The following is a 22,135-nucleotide window of genomic DNA, read 5'->3' as shown; positions in this document are numbered from 1 at the left end:
GCCTAATTCTGCTAGTGATCTACAGTCAGGAACCCCTCTCCCATAGCCAGGTGTGTGTTTGTGAAAATAAGTTAGGTTTCTACCTCACGCCACACAGTGATCAGAGGAGAAGGATGTGGTGAGTGCACTTATGTAAAGTGTGTGCTCAAGACCCAGGTTCAATTCCCCATTCTACTGGAAGGGGAGGAAGGATTAGAATAGTCTCCTCACAAGAGTGGGCGAGGAGATATTCTGATGACCACAGTGTCTCAGTCTCTCCTGTTGAAGATGTTCCACTATGAATAAATTAACAAGTCATTGAGCTGGAAGACTGGACCCTGGATTTCCCATCTTGCAGGTGAGTGCTCTAATCACTGGGCTAAAAGTTAAGGGGGCACCACCACATGAAGATTTTGAATGGAACCTGGTCCAGTAGTTGGCCTCTGAGCACACCTAGCAGATTGCACCCACGGGGAAGATAGCGGGAGGAGTATTATGTTCTCCTGGTTTGGCGATTGCACTCTGGCTAGAGTGAGGCAGCACTGTGTATGACCATAGGCAGAAACTTGGTTACCTAGGGAAATTTTACAGAAAGAAAAAAAAATGTAGGTGCCTAAGCGTTAGGTAGCAGGTGAGCAGGAGTTTTGTGGATTGCAGTGGGACTTCAGCACCTAAAGGTGTTTAGAAACCTAAATATCTTTGTAGATCTGAGTCAAGGTGCTTTATGTAACGATTGTCACCAGTTGCGATCACCTTCAGCCCCCAACTAAAACCTCTCCAATGCATCCTCAAGGATGTACAACCTATCCAGAAGGACGACCCATCACTCTCACAGATCTTGGGAGACAGGCCACTCCTTGCTTACAGACAGCCCCCCAACCTGAAGCAAATATTCACAAGCAACCACACAACAGAACCGCGAACCCAGGAACCTATCCTTGCAACAAAGCCCATTGCCAACTCTGTCCACATATCTATTCAGGGGACACCATCATAGGGCCTAATCACATCAGCCACGCTATCAGAGGCTCGTTCACCTGCACATCTACCAATATGATATATGCCATCATGTGGCAGCAATGCCGCTCTGCCATGTACATTGGTCAAACTGGACAGTCTCTACATAAAAGAATAAATGGACACAAATCAGACATCAAGAATTATAACATTCAAAAACCAGTCGGAAAACACTTCAGTCTCTCTGGTCACATGATTACAGACCTAAAAGTGGCAATTCTTTAACAAAAAAACTTCAGAAACAGACTCCAAGGAGAGACTGCTGAATTGGAATTAATTTGCAAATTGGATACAATTTAATTTAGGCTTGAATAGAGACTGGGAGTGGATGTGTCATTATACAAAGTAAAACAATTTCCCCATGTTTATATTCTCCCTTCTCTGCCCCCCCCCCCATTCTTCACACGTTCTTGTCAACTACTGGAAATGACCCACCTTGATTATCACTACAAAAGGGTTTCCTCCCCCTCCCTCCGCTCCTGCTGATAATAGCTCACCTTAAGTGATCACTCTGGTTACAGTGTTATGGTAACATCCATTGTTTCATGTTCTCTATGTATATAAATCTCCCCACTGTATTTTCCACTGAATGCATCCGATGAAGTGAGGCTGTAGCTCACGAAAGCTTATACTCAAATTTGTTAGTCTCCAAGGTGCCACAAGTACTCCTTTTCTTTTTGCAGATACAGATTAACACGGCTGCTACTCTGAAACCTGTCAAAAGGTGAATGTCACCAAAGAATAGGCAGTATGTAGTACAATGATTCTAGACAACTGATAAAAAGAAAGGAGTACTTGTGGCACCTTAGAGACTAAAATTTATTTGAGCATATGCTTTCATGAGCTACAGCTCACTTCATCAGAGGCATTTGGTGGAAAATACAGTGGGGAGACTTACACACACACACACACACACACACACACAGAAACAATGGGTTTTATCATACACACTGTAAGGAGAGTGATCACTTAAGATGAGCTATTATCTGCAGGAAGGAGGAAAATCTTTTATGGAGATAATCCAGGTGGGCCATTTCCAGCAGTTAACAAGAACGTCTGCAAAACAGTGGGGAGTCGAGGGGGGGAGAGAAATAACATGGGGAAATAGTTTTACTTTGTGTAATGACCCATCCACTCCCAGTCTCTATTCAAACCTAAGTTAATTGTATCCAGTTTGCAAATTAATTCCAATTCAGCAGTCTCTCGTTGGAGTCTCTTTCTGTAGTTTTTTTTGTTAAAGAATTGCCACTTTTAGGTCTGTAATCGAGTGACCAGAGAGATTGAAGTGTTCTCAAAAACTGCTTTTTGAATGTTATAATTCTTGATGTCTGATTTGTGTCCATTTATTCTTTTACGTAGAGACTGTACAATGGCCAAATTGGACATGGCAGAGAGGCATTGTTGGCATATATCACATAGGTAGATGTGCAGGTGAACGAGCCTCAGATAGTATGGCTGATGTGATTAGGCCCTATGATGGTGTTCCCTGAATAGATATGTGGACAGAGTTGGCAACCGGCTTTGTTGCAAGGATAGGTTCCTGGGTTAGTGGTTCTGTTGTGTGGTGTGTGGTTGCTGGTGAGTATTTGCTTCAGGTTGGGGGGCTGTCTGTAAGCAAGGACTGGCCTGTCTCCCAAGATCTGTGAGAGTGATGGGTCATCCTTCAGGATAGGTTGTAGATCCTTGATGATGCGTTGGAGAGGTTTTAGTTGGGGGCTGAAGGTGATGGCTAGTGGCGTTCTGTTATTTTCTTTGTTTGGCCTGTCCTGTAGCAGGTAACTTCTGGGTACTCTTCTGGCTCTGTCAATCTGTTTCTTCACTTCAGTAGGTGGGTATTGTAGTTGTAGGAATGCATGATAGAGATCTTGTAGGTGTTTGTCTCTGTCTGAGGGATTGGAGCAAATGCGGTTGCATCGTAGAGGACAATGGATCGTGTGGTGTGGTCTAGATGAAAGCTGGAGGCATGTAGGTAGGCATAGCGGTCAGTAGGTTTCCTGTATAGGATGGCGTTTAGGTGACCATCACTTATTAGCACCGTAGTGTCCAGGAAGTGGATCTCTTGTGTGGACTGGTCCAGGCTGTGGTTGATGTTGGGATGGAAATTGTTGAAATCCTGGTGGAATTCCTCAAGGGCTTCTTTTCCATGGGTCCAGATGATGAAGATGTCATCAATGTAGTGCAAGTAGAGTAGGGGCATTGGGGATGAGAGCTGAGGAAGCGTTGTTTTAAGTTAGCCATAAAAATGTTGGCATACTGTGATGCCATGCGGGTTCCCATAGCAGTGCCGCTGATTTGAAGGAATACGTTGTCCCCAAATATGAAATAGTTATGGTGATGACAAAGTCAAAGTTCAGCTACCACGTTTGCCGTGACATTATCGGGGATACTGTTCCTGATGAACTGTACTCCATCTTTGTGTGGAATGTTGGTGTAGAGGGCTTCTACATCCATAGTGGCCAGGATGGTGTTTTCAGGAAGATCACCGATGGATTGTAGTTTCCTCAGGAAGTCAGTGGTGTCTCGAAGATAGCTGGGAGTGCTGGTAGCGTAGGGCCTGAGGAGGGAGTCTACATAGCCAGACAATCCTGCTGTCAGGGTGCCAATGCCTGAGATGGGGCGTCCAGGATTTCCAGGTTTATGGATCTTGGGTAGCAGATAGAATACCCCTGGTTGGGATTCTAGGGGTGTGTGTGTGTGTGTGGATTTGTTCTTGTGCTTTTTCAGGGAGTTTCTTGAGCAGATGGTGTAGTTTCTTTTGGTAACCCTCAATAGGATCAGAGGGTAATGGCTTGTAGAAAGTGGTGTTGAAGAGCTGCCAGCAGCTTCTGGTTCATATTCCGACTTATTCACTACAATGACAGCACCTTTTTGGTCAGCCTTTTTGATTATGATTTCAGACTTGTTTCTGAGGCTGTGTATGGCATTGTGTTCTGCACAGTTGAGGTTATGGGGCAAGTGATGCTGCTTTTCCACAATTTCAACCCATGAATGTCAGCAGAAGCACTCTATGTAGAAGTCCAGTCTGTTGTTTTGACCTTCAGGAGGAGTCAACCCAGAATCCTTTTTTGTAGTCTTGGTAGGAAGGTCTCTGTGAGTTAGTATGTTGTTCAGAGGTGTTGGAAATATTCCTTGAGTCAGAGATGTCGAAAATAGGATTCTAGGTCACCACAGAACTGTATCATGTTCGTGGGGGGTGGAGGGACAGAAGGAGAGGCCCCTTAGATAGGACAGATTCTTCTGCTGGGCTAAGAGTATAGTTGGATAGATTAACAATATTGCTGGGTGGGTTAAGGGAACCACTGTGGCAATTCTTCAACTTCAAAAACAGACTCCAACGAGAGACTGCTGAATTGGAATTAATTTGCAAACTGGATACAATTAACTTAGGCTTGAATAGAGACTGGGAGTGGATGGGTCATTACACAAAGTAAAACTATTTCCCCATGTTTATTCCCTCCCCGCCCCATTTCTCACACATTCTTGTCAACTGCTGGAAATGGCCCACCTTGATCATCACTACAAAAGTTTCCCCACCTCCGCTCTCCTGCTGGTAATAGCTCACCTTACCTGATCACTCTCGTTACAGTGTGTGTGTTAACACCCATTGTTTCATGTTCTCTGTGTATATAAATCTCCCCACTGTATTTTCCACTGCATGCATCCAATGAAGGGAGCTGTAGCTCATGAAAGCTTATGCTCAAATAAATGTGTTAGTCTCTAAGGTGCCACAAGTACTCCTTTTCTATTCATCTTTATGCAGATGTCCAGCACAAGGTCGCTTAAATACTGCTTTTGAGGGTACAAGTGGTACTAAGGCCCTGTGCCAGCCCTTTGAACAAGGTTAAAACAAGGCCAAACACTTCACACAATTTACCTCTCCTATCAACAGCAGCTTGTTCCTCTGTCCTTCACATCGAGGTTCCTCCTCCAGAGGTGAGTTGTGCACTAAAAGATTTGCATAAAATGTTGCATATCAGGTAGGAAAGGCTAAACTTTTAAATCTTTTTCATCCCCAAACTAGTTTTAAATGAGATGCTGGTTGCCAACTCCTGTCTAACTATGCACCATGCCTGTTTTTCTAAAATGTTGAGGACATTAAGGTTTCTTTTTCTCCTCATCACATTAAAAAACCCCGTTCTCCACTAAACATAATATAAGTAGACCACTTACAATCAGAGCCCTTCTTACAATGGGTTTGATAGAACTAATCGATAGATCATGCAGCCTTTCTGCAGTTGTGATAAGAATGTTAACTTCTCAGAGAAGCTGACTTCATGTTCAAAACGCTGCCTATGCCTGTGCCTGCAACATTAGTTATTCAGATGCAATCAGGTAATATCCTACAGAATAATATCAAGTAGTAGCAGCCTTTTAAGATTCTTGGGAAAGCTTGGATCATCCACCCTGCAGCTGTAATGTGTGCACAATACTCTAGTTATAGTAATCCTAATCTATGCAGGCTATGTTATTAAATGTGACATACTTTAATTGTTGACAGATGGCTTTGAACCCAGCATAAAATATTTATAAGGTCAGATGTATTACTGTAGGAATGAACACACACACACACACACACACACACACACACACACACTCCTTTGAATCCTTTTTATATGTATATTCCATCTCAGGGTCTCCATTATCCTAATTTTATTGTTCGGGTTATTTGAAATCTTTGAAGGCATCATCTCCTTCTCGGGGAGAAAAAACAGGCAATAGAATATACAGATTGATTATTCTAGAAATTAGAGTTCTCTAACAGCACATCTCATGGGCATTAGCCTGCATATGCCTGGTACTTAGACATTTTGAATTGTATTATTTGTTACTAATTATCTCTTTGTAGACTGATCACCTAAATTTTCATGTATACTAAACTAAACAAACAATAGAAGCCTTTATACCTCTAACAAGTAGTACTTCAAAACACTAATGATGGATGAAATAAACGGATGTGTCCAGCATCACCACATGGCAGCATATGCCTTAAGTCTTGTTGACTAATATATGGTGGCTAACATACACCATATATTATGCTGATAAACTGCTCAAAATACATATTCAAGAATCTAAGTATACCTATTAAGCATTAATATAGTTATTATAATAAAAGTACAGGCTAATTTGGCTATATAATCCTGTTCATTTATACAAAGTGCCCCATAACACCCTACATTAGCTGAAGCAAGTTTTGCTTGAAGTAGATAGGACAACTGTCAGTATCCGGACATAACTGTTTCCTCATAGCAACAGAAAGGGAGTTACCCTCACAAGCCTGGGGTTGGGGGGGGGGGGGGAAGAGAATGTGAATGTCTTCATACCCCTTAGTACATGGAATGCATTTGCTCAGTACATACATAAGGGTGCATCATGACCTGGAATACATGTGTACAGAACAAAAAAGAGAGGGCACACCATGGTACCAGACATAAAAAGGTAAAAAGCTGATGAACTGAATCCAGCTTCAGGTGACATACTACCCATTCCTGGTAAACAACAAGTAGGGTACAAAGATTGCTTTAGAGATGTACCTTTGGTGAGAACACCTTCTGCATAAAAAATGAATGTAGCATCACTTACCAGTCTCTGAAGAGCAGTCCTGTGATCCTATAGAACCTTTTTTCTTATTTACTTCAGACCATTTCTCTAGTTTGTCCAGATCATTTTGAATTTTAATCCTATCCTCCAAAGCACTTGCAAACCCTCCCAACTTGGTATCATCTGAAAACTTTTAAAGTGTACTCTATGCCATTATCTAAATCATTGAGGAAGATATTGAATAGAATTGGACCCAGAACTTATCCCTGTGGTACTCCACTCATTATAGCCTTATAGCATGACTGAACAACTGAAAACTACCCTCCGGGAATAGTTCTCTTACCAGTTCTCTTATGCACCCACCTTTAGTAGCTCCATCTAGGTTGCATCTCTCTAGTTTATGAGACTGTCATGAAAGACAGTATCAAAATCCTTACTAAAGTCAAGATACTTCACATCTACCACTTCCCCCCTATGCATCAGGCCTGTTACTCTGTCAAAGAAAGCTATATCACGTTGTTTTGACATTATTTGTTCTTGACAAATCCGTGCTCACTTACTTATCACCTTATCTTCTATATGTTTGCAAATTGATTGTTTTATTGAATGCACCATTATCTTTCCAGGTACAGAAGTTAAACTGACTGGTCTGTAATTCCCCAGCTTGTCCTTATTTAATTTTTATAGATGGGTGAATATAGTGCCATTTTCCAGTCTTCTGGAATCTCCTGTCTTCCATGACTTGTGAAAGATAATTGCTAATGGCTCAGATAGCTCCTCAGTCAGCTCCTTGAGAATTCTAGGATGCATTTCATCAGGCCCTTGTGACTTGAAGACATCCAACTTGTGTAAATACATTTTAACTTATCCTTTTCCCCATTGTAGCCTCTGACCCTACCTCATTTTTACTGGCATTCATTATGCTAGACATCCAAGCACCACCAACCTTCTTGGTGAAAACAGAAACAAAGAAGTCATTAAGCACCTCTGGCATGCCATTATTATTGTTTCCCCTCCCCCCCATTGAAACCAGTGATACCATATACAAGAAAAAAGTTGAAAAATCCAATAGTTACCACAATCTTTGTGTCTGGAAAGGTTCCGATTAGAATATTCTTTGATTCTCTGCTATGGAGTATCACTAATTGTGTGTTACTGGAGTCACAATGCAGTTTTTGGCCAAAGTAAGGAGCAGCAGACGTTTCATTCATAGGCTATCAAACGCAGGAGAAATGCAGAGAACAGCTACAGGACCTTTACACCATCAGTATACCAGGATTGGCAACAACATGGTATTAAGCTTCAAACCAAGTTAGAAGTCCATAAAGTGGTTGTGCTATCTAATGTGTTGTATGGGTGAGAAACCTTGACCCAATACAGGATTTATAGATTCATAGATACTAAGGTCAGAAGGGACCACTCTGATCATCTAGTCCGACCTCCTGCACAGCGCAGGCCACAGAATCTCACCCACCACTCTTATGAAAAACCTCACCCATGTCTGAGCTATTGAAGTCCCTAAATCATGGTTCAAAACTTCAAGGAGCAGAGAAGCCTCCCTCAAGTCACCCATGCCCCATGCTACAGAGGAAGGCGAAAAACCTCCAGGGCCTCTCCAATCTGCCCTGGAGGAAAATTCCTTCCCGACCCCAAATATGGCAATCAGCTAAACCCTGAGCATATGGGCAAGATTCACCAGCCAGATACCCAGGAAAGAATTTTCTATAGTAACTCAGATCCCATCCATCTAATATCCCATCTCAGGGGATTTGGCCTATTTACCCTGAATATTTAAAGATGAGTTACTTACCAAAATCCCATTATCCCATCATACCATCTCCTCCATAAACTTAGAGTAGAATCTTAAAACCAGATAGATCTTTTGCCCCCACTGCTTCCCTTGGAAGGTTATTCCAAAACTTCACTCCTCTGATGGTTAAAAACCTTCGTCTGATTTCAAGTCTAAACTTCCTGGTGGCCAGTTTATACCCATTTGTTCTTGTGTCCACATTGGTGCTGAGCTTAAATAATTTCTCTCCCTCTCCTATATTTATCCCTCTGATATATTTATAGAGAGCAATCATATCTCCCCTCAACCTTCTTTTCATTAGGCTAAACAAGCCAAGCTCCTTAAGTCTCCTTTCATAAGACAAGTTTTCCATTCCTCGGATCATCCTAGTAGCCCTTCTCTGTACCTGCTCCAGTTTGAATTCATCCTTTTTAAACATGGGAGACCAGAACTGCACACAGTATTCTAGGTGAGGTCTCACCAGTGCCTTGTATAACGGTACTAAAACCTCCTTATCCCTACTGGAAATGCCTCTCCTGATGGATCCCAAAACTGCATTAGCTTTTTTCACAGCCATATCACATTGGCAGCTCATAGTCATCCTATGATCAACCAATACTCCAAGGTCCTTCTCCTCTTCCGTTACTTCTAATTGATGCGTCCCCAACTTATAACTAAAATTCTTGTTATTAATCCCTAAATGCATAACCTTACACTTCTCACTATTAAATTTCATCCTATTACTATTACTCCAGTTTACAAGGTCATCCAGATCCTCCTGTATAATATCCCGATCCTTCTCCGAATTGGCAATACCTCCCAGCTTTGTATCATCTGCAAACTTTATTAGCACACTCCCACTTTTTGTGCCAAGGTCAGTAATAAAAAGATTGGTCCCAAAACCGATCCCTGAGGAACTCCACTGGTAACCTCCCTCCAACCTGACAGTTCGCCTTTCAGTAGGACCCGTTGCAGTCTCCCCTTTAACCAATTTCTTATCCACCTTCTGATGTTCATATTGATCCCCATCTTCTCCAATTTAACTAATAATTCCCCATGTGGCACGGTATCAAATGCCTTACTGAAATCTAGGTAAATTAGATCCACTGCATTTCCTTTATCTAAAAAATCTGTTACCTTTTCAAAAAAGGAGATTAGGTTGGTTTGGCACGATCTACCTTTTGTAAAACCATGTTGTATTTTGTCCCATTTACCATTGACATTAAGCTTCTACTACAAGTTCCATTTACAACATCTGTGTCATACTCTGCATCAAATAGCAGGATAAAATTACCAATAATGAGGCTCTGGAACAGAGTCACTCCATAGGGATTGAAGTTATGCTTGTCACTTCACAGTTATACTGGGCTGGTCACGTATTGAGGATGGATGACACTAGAATGCCAAAGCAGTTGCTGTATGGCAAACGGAAAGTAGGCAAATGCATATGAGGCAGCCAGAGTAAACATTTCAAGGGCACACTGAAGGAGAACAATGCAACATTGACTTTGCCAGATGGGAACTGTCAGCAACAGATAGATCAGACTACCAAGCATAATCAAGGATGAGGTTACCCAGTTCAAGAAAGTTAAAGTGTCTTAGGAGGTAATTGCATTAAAATGGCAAATGTTTATGTACTATGGCAGGATGGTTTGCAACTTCTTTTAAGTTGGAGACAGGTAAACACTGGGAAGTGTTATGTGCCTCAAAGGGCGCTTTAAACAATGGACCAGAAAAGAGTGAACTTTTAGTGGAGTGGGGTTCCTAGGAAATACTTGGGAAGAGGAGAATTCAAGTTACCTCCCAAGTCATCCTTTTCAAGCTGTGCCTTGGAGAAACCCATTGTCTGGCTGATTATCTATTCACTGTCTCTGCAGAGACCCAAATCAGATAAAGGAGGGACAAACTCATGGGGAAATTACTTCTAAGCAAAACCTGTTATGAATTGGTTACTACAGGAAAAACCCCTTTATGGAGTTTGAAGTCCTAATCACCAACCAGAGCCCCTGCTGGAGTCAGGGGGTGATCTCTGGTAAGCTATTAGCAAGTGTGTAGGTTCTTTTAATGTTTTCTGTAATGCTTATACATTAAGAATAAAAGTGCTTGCTTAGAAACAATTGTGTGATAACCTACAACTGTGATAATTACATTGTTAGTCTGAGGACAGAAGCAAAGCAGGCCTGCTTAGGCAGTCTGTGTTTTGCTGGGGATTTCACAGTACAGTCAGAGGACTGTGCAGAATGGAAATATCCTGGTCAGGAGGGAGAGACACATGCATCTCCACCTAAGAGATGATGACTAAGGAGCTTAGAGCAGATGCTTTTGGTGGACCACAGAGAGGGAATAGATGTGCAGTCTCCCTGAACTGTGATAGTATCTTTCTATATGTACTTTAACAATATTAAAAAACTAAGTTGAGGGCTGTCAGGTATAGTTGATGTGTACTAAAAAAAAAAAACATATGTACAGTTTAAATTTACTTCTTCCAGCCCTGATCTAGCATTAGTAGCAAGTGTCATGGAGTCCCCAGGTGATGTTCTGAAACTGCTCCCTACGAAGCCAGTCAGGACTCTGGTGAAGTCTCCTCTCTGTGAGCAGACTGTCTTCAGGGCAAGATGCTCACATGGCTGCCACCTTCATGGGTCTGATCTTGGAGCATTCAGCATTCTCTGCCCCCTGTGTGCTTCCCCACAGTGAGTCCGCCCAGACGGGAGTCCTGGGGAAGCCAGAGGGTCCTGCACTCCAACTTTGCAGTCAGACATGACTCTTAGCCAGCAAAACAGAGGAATGTTAGATGACAGGAACACACAGTGTAAAACAGAGCATGTAGGTACAGAGAACAGGACCCCTCAGCCAGGTCCATTTTGGGGGGCAGTGAGCCAGACAACCATGTCTGCACTTCACTCCACATCCCCAGCCAGCTCCAAACTGACTCACTTTCCAGCCCCTCCTCCTCTAAGCTTTGTCCCTTTTCTGGGCCAGGAGGTCACCTGATTCCTTTTTCTCCAACACCTTTAGCTATCACCTTGCAGGGAGGAAGGGCCCAGGCCATCAGTTGCCAGGAGATGGAGTATCAGCCATTTAAGTACACTAGCCAATTGCTCTGCAACAATTACACCCCCTTATCCCATCACCTAGAGACTTAAGAAATGCATAGGGGAAACTGAGGCATCCCTACAGTTTTCAGAGGAAACATGAACAGTCCCACTTCATCACAACAAGGCTAGCTGATCCCTATGACAATGAAGATTGAAGGGGTGTAGGAGCAGATTTTTGATAGTCCAGAAACATGTTTAAGCCACTGGCAGCAGTTGGAATACCAATTGTTGCGTTATTGATTAAAACAGCTAAAAAGGAGGCCTTTCTGAAACCTTAGCACAGATAGCAGAGCAAGAGGGGAGGGTGAAGTGAGGGACCTCAGTGCGTAAACATGACCCTCTGATTTGGGTTGTTTTGCCAAAGCAGGTGGTTTTTGCAAGATGGAAAGCTGAACAGTTAACTATTGCTATACAGCTGGCTAAATGATAGAAAATTCCCTACCTGACAGGCTGGAAACCTCCACACTTTGCTGAGCAGGCGCCAAGTTGTTTTTTTGATGGGCAAGCTATGTAATATTAGCAAAGAAGAAATCTGAGCTCAATGGACACCTTTCAAGTTCCCTGGCAGATGGAAGACTGGCCTCTTGTCATTATCCACTAGAGACCACCTCAAGACCCTGGATAAATATGAATTTGGGAGGTTTTTACACTAACCTGTTGAGGACATATGTAAGTGCTTGAGATGAAATAAAATAGAGCTTTTAGTGAGAGCACTCTTGTATTGTTTGTACCAGCCATCCATCGGTTGGACGTCCATGTTTCGATTTATTTCTTGACACCACCTCAAAGTTACCAAGACCTTTAGGTTGAAAGAACCCTGGCTAACAAGGGCCTTTGAACATATCACTTATGTTGCATGACTTTTTACACTGAAAGTTTACATGGGCAGGAAATTAGTCTCCCTGGGAAGCTAAGTAGGGGATGGGAGACAGTACCTAACACATTGCTGTCACTCTCCAGATAAAATAATTCTAGTAATAATTTATAAAAAATAAAAAGCGACACCAAAGTAAGGGACACTAGAATTTATCTACAACAAATACAGCAATTAAGAAATTTGTAAGACATTCAGAACACTTATGTTTCTGGAAAAGTCTTGCAACAGGATGTACTCTTCCAAATTCCAAGAAATTTTGGAATAGGAGTGGTGGAGAGAGATAGGAAGGGAAGAAAGTCAAAGACAGACTTGCTCCAGCCTTTATTGTAGATAAGTGGCTTGTATTCTAATAAGATTCTCTGTTAACTGCAATTATAAGAGGGAAATAATTCTGTTTTATGCATTTCTCTTACAATTACTATAGATTTTTATGGCAAATTTTATGCATCTTTCAAAAGGAACAGTAAGCTTTGTACTCATTTCCTCGTATGGGAAATATTTTACATACAGTATGCTAACAATTCTGCATCAAAACAGATGCGTCAGCATTTTATAGCTTTTACAAAACAAATGCTTACATTTCTTTGAGAGGATTTATGTTTATTCTATTATGTTTTCTCCCCCCCCACACACATATTGTATTTTAATTGGGAAAATACTATGAACTTTTATTTAATGCCTCTATGTATCTTTTTATTAGAAATGTGAAGTTTTACATTGAAGTGCTTTAACATAAAAATCAAGAAAACATTTTACAAAAAAAGATGACTTGCTCTAATGCACTTTGTGAATTTTTCAATCTATCATAATCCAATTACACGTGTGCCAGTCCTAGCTGCTCAGAGAATAATATATCACAAATGCAGTTATAAATTCCAGTTGCATTTGAAAGAATTTGTACTGCATTCAACCTGATAAGAATTTCTTTATTTCAATTCATCTATTTTAGCATGGATTTGTACTATAAATTATATATAAATTAGAATAATTAAGATACCAAGGATTAATGCATAAAAATACATCACTACTTTAATATATAAATGCAGCAATTGCAAATCTTGAGTTTCTGGTGTTCCTATTTCCCATTGTATCTTGTTATTTAAATGCTCAATACATTTTTAAAGCAAACAAACAAGACATACTATGAGTTGTCCATGCAATAATTTCAATACTAATATTGAATACTTGACTCAGATGTGTAATACATTATTACTTTTGGTGTAGCATACTATACATCTATACTAATAATCATCATATTAGTCAGAACAAATATGAAAACCTTGTGGCATTAAAATGTTTAAATGATCGGATATAATTTAAGAAACCTTTTCTAGGACAGCAAATCCATTCATGCCAACAGTCTACAACTCATTTGAGGAAGCAGACTATATTTTTCTTCTTGAGAGTCAAATCTGAGCTCCTTTCACAGGTTTTATTCAAGTCATCTTCCCATGGATCAAACCCTCACTAGTGGGAGGTGGAGATGTGATAATCACCTCTCAATATTTGTGCAGCTAAACTTCAACACCAGTTTGTCTGCAAAAGGATAGAGGGTTTTTTTAAAATTCTAGTAAAATGTAAATAAGCAGGACTTCAGGATTTAAGTCAATATATGTTGGCTGTGATAATTGCTAGCTCATATATAACTGTGTACTGTGGGAGGAAAGGGTAATAAGTCTCCCTCCAGAATAGCACTTGATGGAATACAGAGATGCTCCTAGTGAAAGCACCCCTGCCCCAAAGACATGGGGAGTAAGCTACTTGACCTTTAAAGGTCATACCAGGTAATGCAGTGGAGAGTTTGGAGAAAATGTTTCCAATACTTCTTGTGAGGCAGTGCAACACCACATCACCCTTTCACAACAGGCAAAGTGCTATTAGCACAACCAAGGCCTCTATTGCATAGTCACAATTAGCATGGGGACTAAAGCTGGGTATACTCCTTATGGTAAGTCTTGTAAATTTTACCATAATTCCTACAGAATCTTATCTCAATAAGATTTGAGCCCTTCCCTTTTAAGGCAAAGTAATAAAATATAAAGGCATTGGTGGTTATAATGAAAGAATGAATATGGAGTGTCAAACCTTTTTGAATTGGATTCTTTTACTGAATTAACTTTGTTTTAAAAAAAGAAAGAATGTTTAAATTACCAATTTTCCCCATAAGTGCCCAAGACTACTTATGGCAATTAAAATTACCCCTCTATTTTTTGCTCTAAGCACTTCTTATTGCTTTGGATAAATTTTTTTTTCAAGGCAGTCATCTGATAAATACTTTGTCTCAAACAAATTTTAGCCAATGTGTTACTTATACCACATTAATATGTATTAAGCATATGGTATGAGTATTGCAAGTATGACTGTTTGGCAGTTATGCCAACTCAATTATATATAGTTTCTTCCACAGTGCTGATCATTCTTTTTCACTGGTATATCCCATAAACTGGAAGAGGACAACTCAGCATTTGGCATAAGTAGATAGGAAAATAAGATACATTAATATTCTGCCTACTTCCTGGAAGGGTTGATTCAGAGATTAAGGCCAGAAGGGACCATTATGATAATCTATTCGACCTCTTGTCTAGTACAGGCCATAAAACTTCCCCAAAATAATTGCTAGAGCAGATCTAGAAAAGCATCCAAATTTGATTTAAAATAACCAGGGATGGATAATCCACTTGTGGTCAGTTGTTCCAATGATTTACACTCACTGTTAAAAAAAAAAATGTATGCCTTATTTCCAGTTAATTTGTCTAGCTTCAGGTTCCAGCCATTGGATCATGTAAATCTTCTCTTCTAGATTGAACATCCCATTGTTAAATATTTGTTCCCCTTGGAGGTACTTCTAGATTGCAGTGAAGCTACCCCTTAATCTTTTTAAGATGGAGCTCTTTGAGTCTATTATAATGCATGTTTTCTAACCCTTTAATCATTCTTATGGCTTTTTTCTCAACCCTCTTCAATTTATCAAGATCCTTCTGTAATTGTGGGCAGCAGACTTGAACACAGCATTCCAGCAGCAGTAGTCACACCAGTGCCAAATCCAGAAGTAGAAAAGCCTCTAGTCCTACTCAAGAATGCCCTGTCTATGCATCCCAGGGCTGCATTAGGTCTTTTGGCCACAGCATTGAACAACTCATGTTTAGCTGATTAGCCACCATGACTCAAATCTTTTGCAGAGCCAGTTTCCAAGAATAGATTCTTCCAGTCTGCAAGTATGATCTACATTATTTGTTCCTAGATGTATACATTTAGCCATATTAAGACATTATTGCTTGCAGCCAGTTTACAAAGAGATCCAGTTCATTCTGAATCAGAGACCTGTCCTCTTATTTATCGTTCCAATTTGTGTGTCATCTGCAAACTTTATCAGTGACAATGTTATGGTTTTCTTCCAAGTCATCAATAAAGGTGTTATATAGTGTAGGACCAAGAACAGATCCTCTTGGGACCCTACTGAAAACAGACCTGCCCAGTGATGATTCCCCATTTACAGCTATTAACCGTTTTTTCCTGTATCATGCTATTCTGTCCATAGACAATAGATTGACTGAGCTTGGTTATTTGGTCTCTTGAACATTTAGTTTTAAACTGCAAGTGTAGTCAAAGTAAGTTGGCTGCACATATCAACTCAATGTTAAATCCTGAATCTGTGCAGAAGGTCCTCAACCCAGCCAAACTCTTTTATATCTACCCCAGCAGAAATGCAGCAGATGAGACACAGAATTCAAAGCTCTATGGAATAGACCTGAATTCCCTTCCCTAGAGGGAGCATTACTTTGTGAAGGCTCTTTGGAGACTTTTTCCAGCAGCAGTGAAAAATTGGATTGAGAGAGGGATGAGCCACATGCCAATCTCCCCAAGGGTAGGGTCTGTAACAAATGAGTTATGGGTAAAGAGTTCTGCAGCAGCAGCAGTAGGGCGGCAGAAAATGGTTGCCTGTCCTGCAAAAATTTGATATACATATAAGAATTTTCCCCATCCAAATTGGGATGAAAAGTTGAAAGTCTGAAAAGTCACAACAAAAATCTGAAGAAAAAAAATTGGTTCAAGTCAATTGAAATATTGGTGTTTCAATAGTCCAGTGCACTGGTAGGATTTCTGTAAGGTGTTTGATATAACATCTTTTATTGGACCAACTTCTGTTGCGAAAGAGACAAGATTTGAGCTTACACTGAGCTCTTCTTCAGGTCTGGGGAAGGTATTCAGAGTGTCACAGCTAAATGCAAGGTGGAACAGATTGTTTGTCATAGCGAGTTAACACATGTTGCAAGAGACCAATCAAGGTTAAGTGGGCAGTTAACACCTGTGCAGTCATAGGACAAAGGAGTGTTAGATTGTTGTAATAAGCCATGAATCCAGTGTCTTTATGCAGTCCATGATTTTTAGTGTCTAGTAAAATTGTGAATTTAAGCTCCCCTTTTGCAGGCGTTGTGCAGATTTCTTTTGAGGATGAGGAATGAGATCAGGTACGCAGTGATTTTTTTTGGTCATTATCATTCAGTGAGTTCAGTGGAGAACATAGGGATTGTCTCATTTCACCCCCACTATTTTGGGTCATTTAGTGCACTGAATGAGGCACTTCCATTCTGACCTGGAGAAAATTCCTCCCAGACACCAAATCTGGAAATTTTATGCCAATCATATAAACGGAGTATTCTGTGTGTCACCTTACAGCACTGGTCCATCCTATCTGATGCTCCAGACGAAGGCAAAAACAAACAAACAAACAAACAAACAAAAAGAAGCCAAATACACAAAAACCCCAATACATCTGACCAATTGTGCATCAGGGAAAAAGTTCCATTCGGTCCTCTGTAGATAACCGACTGAAGGCCAGAAGCATGATATTTGATTAGTGATTGTCTTAATGCAAAGTGGCAAGTATTATGAGCATGGGAATGCAGAGGTTTCTGATATCCCTGATGGCCCATGAAGGAAGGAAATGAAGAGGGGATTAATAAATTCACAATTTCCAAGGCCAGAAGGGACCACCACAGCTATCCAGTCAACCCCCTGCCACTCAGACTGTGGAATTTCTCCCAGAAGATAGATTAAAGCATATATTTTAGGAAAGGATATATAATCTCATTTTGAAGGCTCAAAGTGATGGTGAGTCTACTGTATCCCCAGTAAGCCATCCCAATGAATCATCCACACTACTAGGAAATTGCATCTTGTATCAATGTTGAGTTTCTCTAACTTCAAATTCCACCCACTGGATCTTGTTATGCTTTTATCTGATAGTGGTGGGGTTGAGGGGAGCTCTTCTTTCTATTATATCTCTTATCCATGTGTAAGTATCTATACACAAAAAGAAAAGGACTACTTGTGGCACCTTAGAGACTAACAAATTTATTAGAGCATAAGCTTTCGTGAGCTACAGCTCACTTCATCGGATGCATTTGGTGGAAAAAACAGAGGAGAGATTTATACACACACACACACACACACACACACACACACAGAACATGAAACAATAGGTTTATCATACACACTGTAAGGAGAGTGATCACTTAAGATAAGCCATCACCAGCAGCGGGGGGGGGGGGGGGGAAGGAGGAAAACCTTTCATGGTGACAAGCAAGGTAGGCTAATTCCAGCAGTTAACAAGAATATCAGAGGAACAGTGGGGGGTGGGGTGGGAGGGAGAAATACCATGGGGAAATAGTTTTACTTTGTGTAATGACTCATCCATTCCCAGTCTCTATTCAAGCCTAAGTTAATTGTATCCAGTTTGCAAATTAATTCCAATTCAGCAGTCTCTGACAAAGGAGGTGCTGTCATCATCATGAATAGGTCGGAGTATGGACAAGAGGCTACTAGGCAGCTCTCCAACACCACTTTCTACAAGCCATTACCCTCTGATCCCACTGAGAGTTACCAAAAGAAACTACAGCATTTGCTCAAGAAACTCCCTGAAAAAGCACAAGAACAAATCCGCACAGACACCACCCCTGGAGCCCCGACCTGGGGTATTCTATCTGCTACCCAAGATCCATAAACCTGGAAATCCTGGACGCCCCATCATCTCAGGCATTGGCACCCTGACAGCAGGATTGTGTGGCTATGTAGACTCCCTCCTCAGGCCCTTCGTTACCAGCACTCCCAGCTATCTTCGAGACACCACTGACTTCCTGAGGAAACTACAGTCCATTGGTGATCTTCCTAAAAACACCATCCTAGCCACTATGGATGTAGAAGCCCTCTACACCAACATTCCACACAAAGATGGACTACAAGCCCTCAGGAACAGTATCCCCGATACTGTCACGGCTAACCTGGTGGCCGAACTTTATGACTTTGTCCTGACCCATAACTATTTCACATTTGGTGACAATGTATACCTTCAAATCAGCGGCACTGCGATGGGTACCTGCATGGCCCCACAGTATGCCAACATTTTTATGGCTGACTTAGAACAACGCTTCCTCAGCTCTCGTCCCCTAATGCCCCTACTCTACTTGCGCTACATTGATGACATCTTCATCATCTGGACCCATGGAAAAGAAGCTCTTGAGGAATTCCACCATGATTTCAACAATTTCCATCCCACCATCAACCTCAGCCTGGACCAGTCCACACACGAGATCCACTTCCTGGACACTACGGTGCTAATAAGCGATGGTCACATAAACACCACCCTATATCGGAAACCTACTGACCGCTATTCCTACCTACATGCCTCTAGCTTTCATCCAGATCATACCACTCGATCCATTGTCTACAGCCAAGCTCTACGATATAACTGCATTTGCTCCAACCCCTCAGACAGAGACAAACACCTACAAGATCTCTATCATGCATTCCTACAACTACAATACCCACCTGCTGAAGTGAAGAAACAGATTGACAGAGCCAGAAGAGTATCCAGAAGTCACCTACTACAGGACAGGCCCAACAAAGAAAACAACAGAACGCCACTAGCCATCACCTTCAGCCCCCAACTAAAACCTCTCCAACGCATCATCAAGGATCTACAACCTATCCTGAAGGACGAGCCATCACTCTCACAGATCTTGGGAGACAGGCCAGTCCTTGCTTACAGACAGCCCCCCAATCTGAAGCAAATACTCACCAGCAACCACACACCACACAACAGAACCACTAACCCAGGAACCTATCCTTGCAACAAAGCCCGTTGCCGACTCTGTCCACATATCTATTCAGGGGATACCATCATAGGGCCTAATCACATCAGCCACACTATCAGAGGCTCGTTCACCTGCGCATCTACCAATGTGATATATGCCATCATGTGCCAGCAATGCCCCTCTGCCATGTACATTGGCCAAACTGGACAGTCTCTACGCAAAAGAATGAATGGACACAAATCAGACGTCAAGAATTATAACATTCAAAAACCAGTTGGAGAACACTTCAATCTCTCTGGTCACTCGATCACAGAGCTAAGAGTGGCTATACTTCAACAAAAAAGCTTCAAAAACAGACTCCAACGAGAGACTGCTGAATTGGAATTAATTTGCAAACTGGATACAATTAACTTAGGCTTGAATAGAGACTGGGAATGGATGAGTCATTACACAAAGTAAAACTATTTCCCCATGGTATTTCTCCCTCCCACCCCACCCCCCACTGTTCCTCTGATATTCTTGTTAACTGCTGGAATTAGCCTACCTTGCTTGTCACCATGAAAGGTTTTCCTCCTTCCCCCCCTGCTGTTGTTGATGGCTTATCTTAAGCGATCACTCTCCTTACAATGTGTATGATAAACCCATTGTTTCATGTTCTCTGTGTGTGTGTGTGTGTATATAAATCTCTCCTCTGTTTTTTCCACCAAATGCATCCGATGAAGTGAGCTGTAGCTCACGAAAGCTTATGCTCAAATAAATTTGTTAGTCTCTAAGATGCTACAAGTACTCCTTTTCTTTTTGCGAATACAGACTAACACGGCTGCTACTCTGAAACCTATCTATACACAGTGATCAAGTTACTGCTCAACCTTCTCTTTCATACGCTAAATAGGTTGAGCTCCTTAAACATCAGATCATGAGGTTTGTCTTCTAGCATTTGGATAATTTTGTGTGACCTCCTTTGGACTCTGCAATATTTTCAGATCCTTCTTGAAGTGTGGAATGCAGTACTCCAATAGTCTTATCTATGCTGCGTACAGAGGCAACAATCACTTACCTACATCTACTTGACATTCCCTTTTTATACAGCCAATGTTCACATTAGCCCTTTCTGCTACAGGATTGCACTGAGCGCTCATGTTCAGGTGATTATCTACAATGACTCCAAGTTCTTCTCTGAGTCACTACTTTCCAAGACAATCTCCCAGCCTGTAGATATAGCATGACTTTGTTCCCAGATGTATTATTCTGCATTTGCTATATTAAAAATATTTTTCTGGGATTATGACCATTTGGTCAAATGATTCAAATCAGTAGCCTGTCCTACTCATTTACTACCCCATCTATCAACTTGATCAGCAATGACTCATCAGATGGTTCTTTAAAGTATTAGTGTTCGACCTAGAACCAAATCCTGGAGGACCCTGTTAAAATGGCCCATGCATTGATATCTCCATATTAAATACATTTTGAGATCAGTGAGCTAGTATTTAATCCATCTAATGTGTGTCTTGTTAGTTGCATATAATGCAGGGGTTTGTTTTATTTTAAAACTGAAGTAAAAAGTGCCTTGAAGAAATCCACATATACTATAACATAGTTGTCTTTATCAACCAGACCTGTGATTTTGGATAAAATCACTATAGAGATATGTTTGACAAGACACTTTCCATGAAACCACACTGACTAGCATTCATGATATTTTTACCCTCTAATTCATTGTAGATCAAGTTGCAAGTTAATTTTACACAGGATCAAGGTCAGGCTAATCTGTCCATAGTTCTCTGAGTCATCCCTTTTAAATATTGAACTACATTGGCAGTACTCCAATCCTTTGGAGTTTTCCTAGTTTTCCAAAGATTTGTTAAAAATTAATATTTGTGGTTCAGATTGCTCCTGAGGTAGTTCCTTTCTAATCTGGATCAACTGATCTGAAAATCAATAATTTTAGCAGTTGCCACCTCACATCCTCCTTTGTTTCACATAGTCAACTTTTTATTGCATCCTCTGCATCATATGGGATGAATACGTGTCTCTGCTTTGTTCCAAATACAGAGTATCTATTGAACGTTTCTGCCTTTCTGCATCACTACTTACATTTTTACCATCTGCATCTAGCAATGGACCCATACCGGATTTGAGTTTTTTGTATATTTAAAAGAAAATTATGGTCTTTAACCATATTGGCCTTTGATATTTCATTGGTTCCTTTAGCTTAAAATTATCTACTTTAAAAAACCCAAACTTGAAATTTATATTCATTGCCATTTACTTCCCCCTTTCCTCCCTCCATCCTTTATGTTTTGTAATCACTTCCAGATCTCCTTTTAACCAGGATAGTTTCTTTCACAGCTGAACTTTTTTTCCCATGTATGTGGAATTGTAGCTTTCTGATCATCCTATAGGATGTTCTCCAACAGTGTCACACTGTTAACACTTCCCCTCTAAATTATGCTCCCAATCTATGCTGACAATTGCTTTCAGCTTTGGAAAATTAGCTCCTTTAAATGTCCAAATATATATATTATATGTTACTGCTTGGTTCCATATTTTCATTTTAATTAAAATTAAAATGAAAGCATGATCACTGGTACCCAAGCAGCTGCTAATTTTTAGGTCAGTGATTAACTCACATACATCTAGAGGACCACACATGTTGAAGAACCTATCTGTATTCCACATGTGGGCAAGTATGTGCTCCATGCACCAGAGATTTCTAGCAAATAATGTCCATTGGTAAAAG

At 40.9% G+C, this 22,135-nt stretch overlaps 1 protein-coding gene and 1 long non-coding RNA gene across 2 annotated transcripts in view; both read right to left on the bottom strand.

Annotated features, from left to right (window-relative positions):
* The window catches only part of GPC5 (glypican 5), a 580,092-nt gene that overhangs the window by 11,803 nt on the left and 546,154 nt on the right, over positions 1-22,135 (bottom strand).
* LOC122457981 overlaps positions 1-22,135 on the bottom strand; it is a 37,898-nt gene that overhangs the window by 2,500 nt on the left and 13,263 nt on the right. The window contains exon 2 of the long non-coding RNA XR_006277786.1: positions 4,871-4,941. This is a non-coding gene — a long non-coding RNA (uncharacterized LOC122457981). The remainder of the gene's footprint in view (positions 1-4,870; positions 4,942-22,135) is intronic.

The sequence above is a fragment of the Dermochelys coriacea genome, chromosome 1 (genome assembly GCF_009764565.3).
Source record: "Dermochelys coriacea isolate rDerCor1 chromosome 1, rDerCor1.pri.v4, whole genome shotgun sequence".
Classification (NCBI taxonomy): Eukaryota; Metazoa; Chordata; order Testudines; family Dermochelyidae; genus Dermochelys; species Dermochelys coriacea.
Note: the sequence above shows the minus strand (reverse complement) of the source record. Positions and strands in the feature narration are given on the sequence as shown.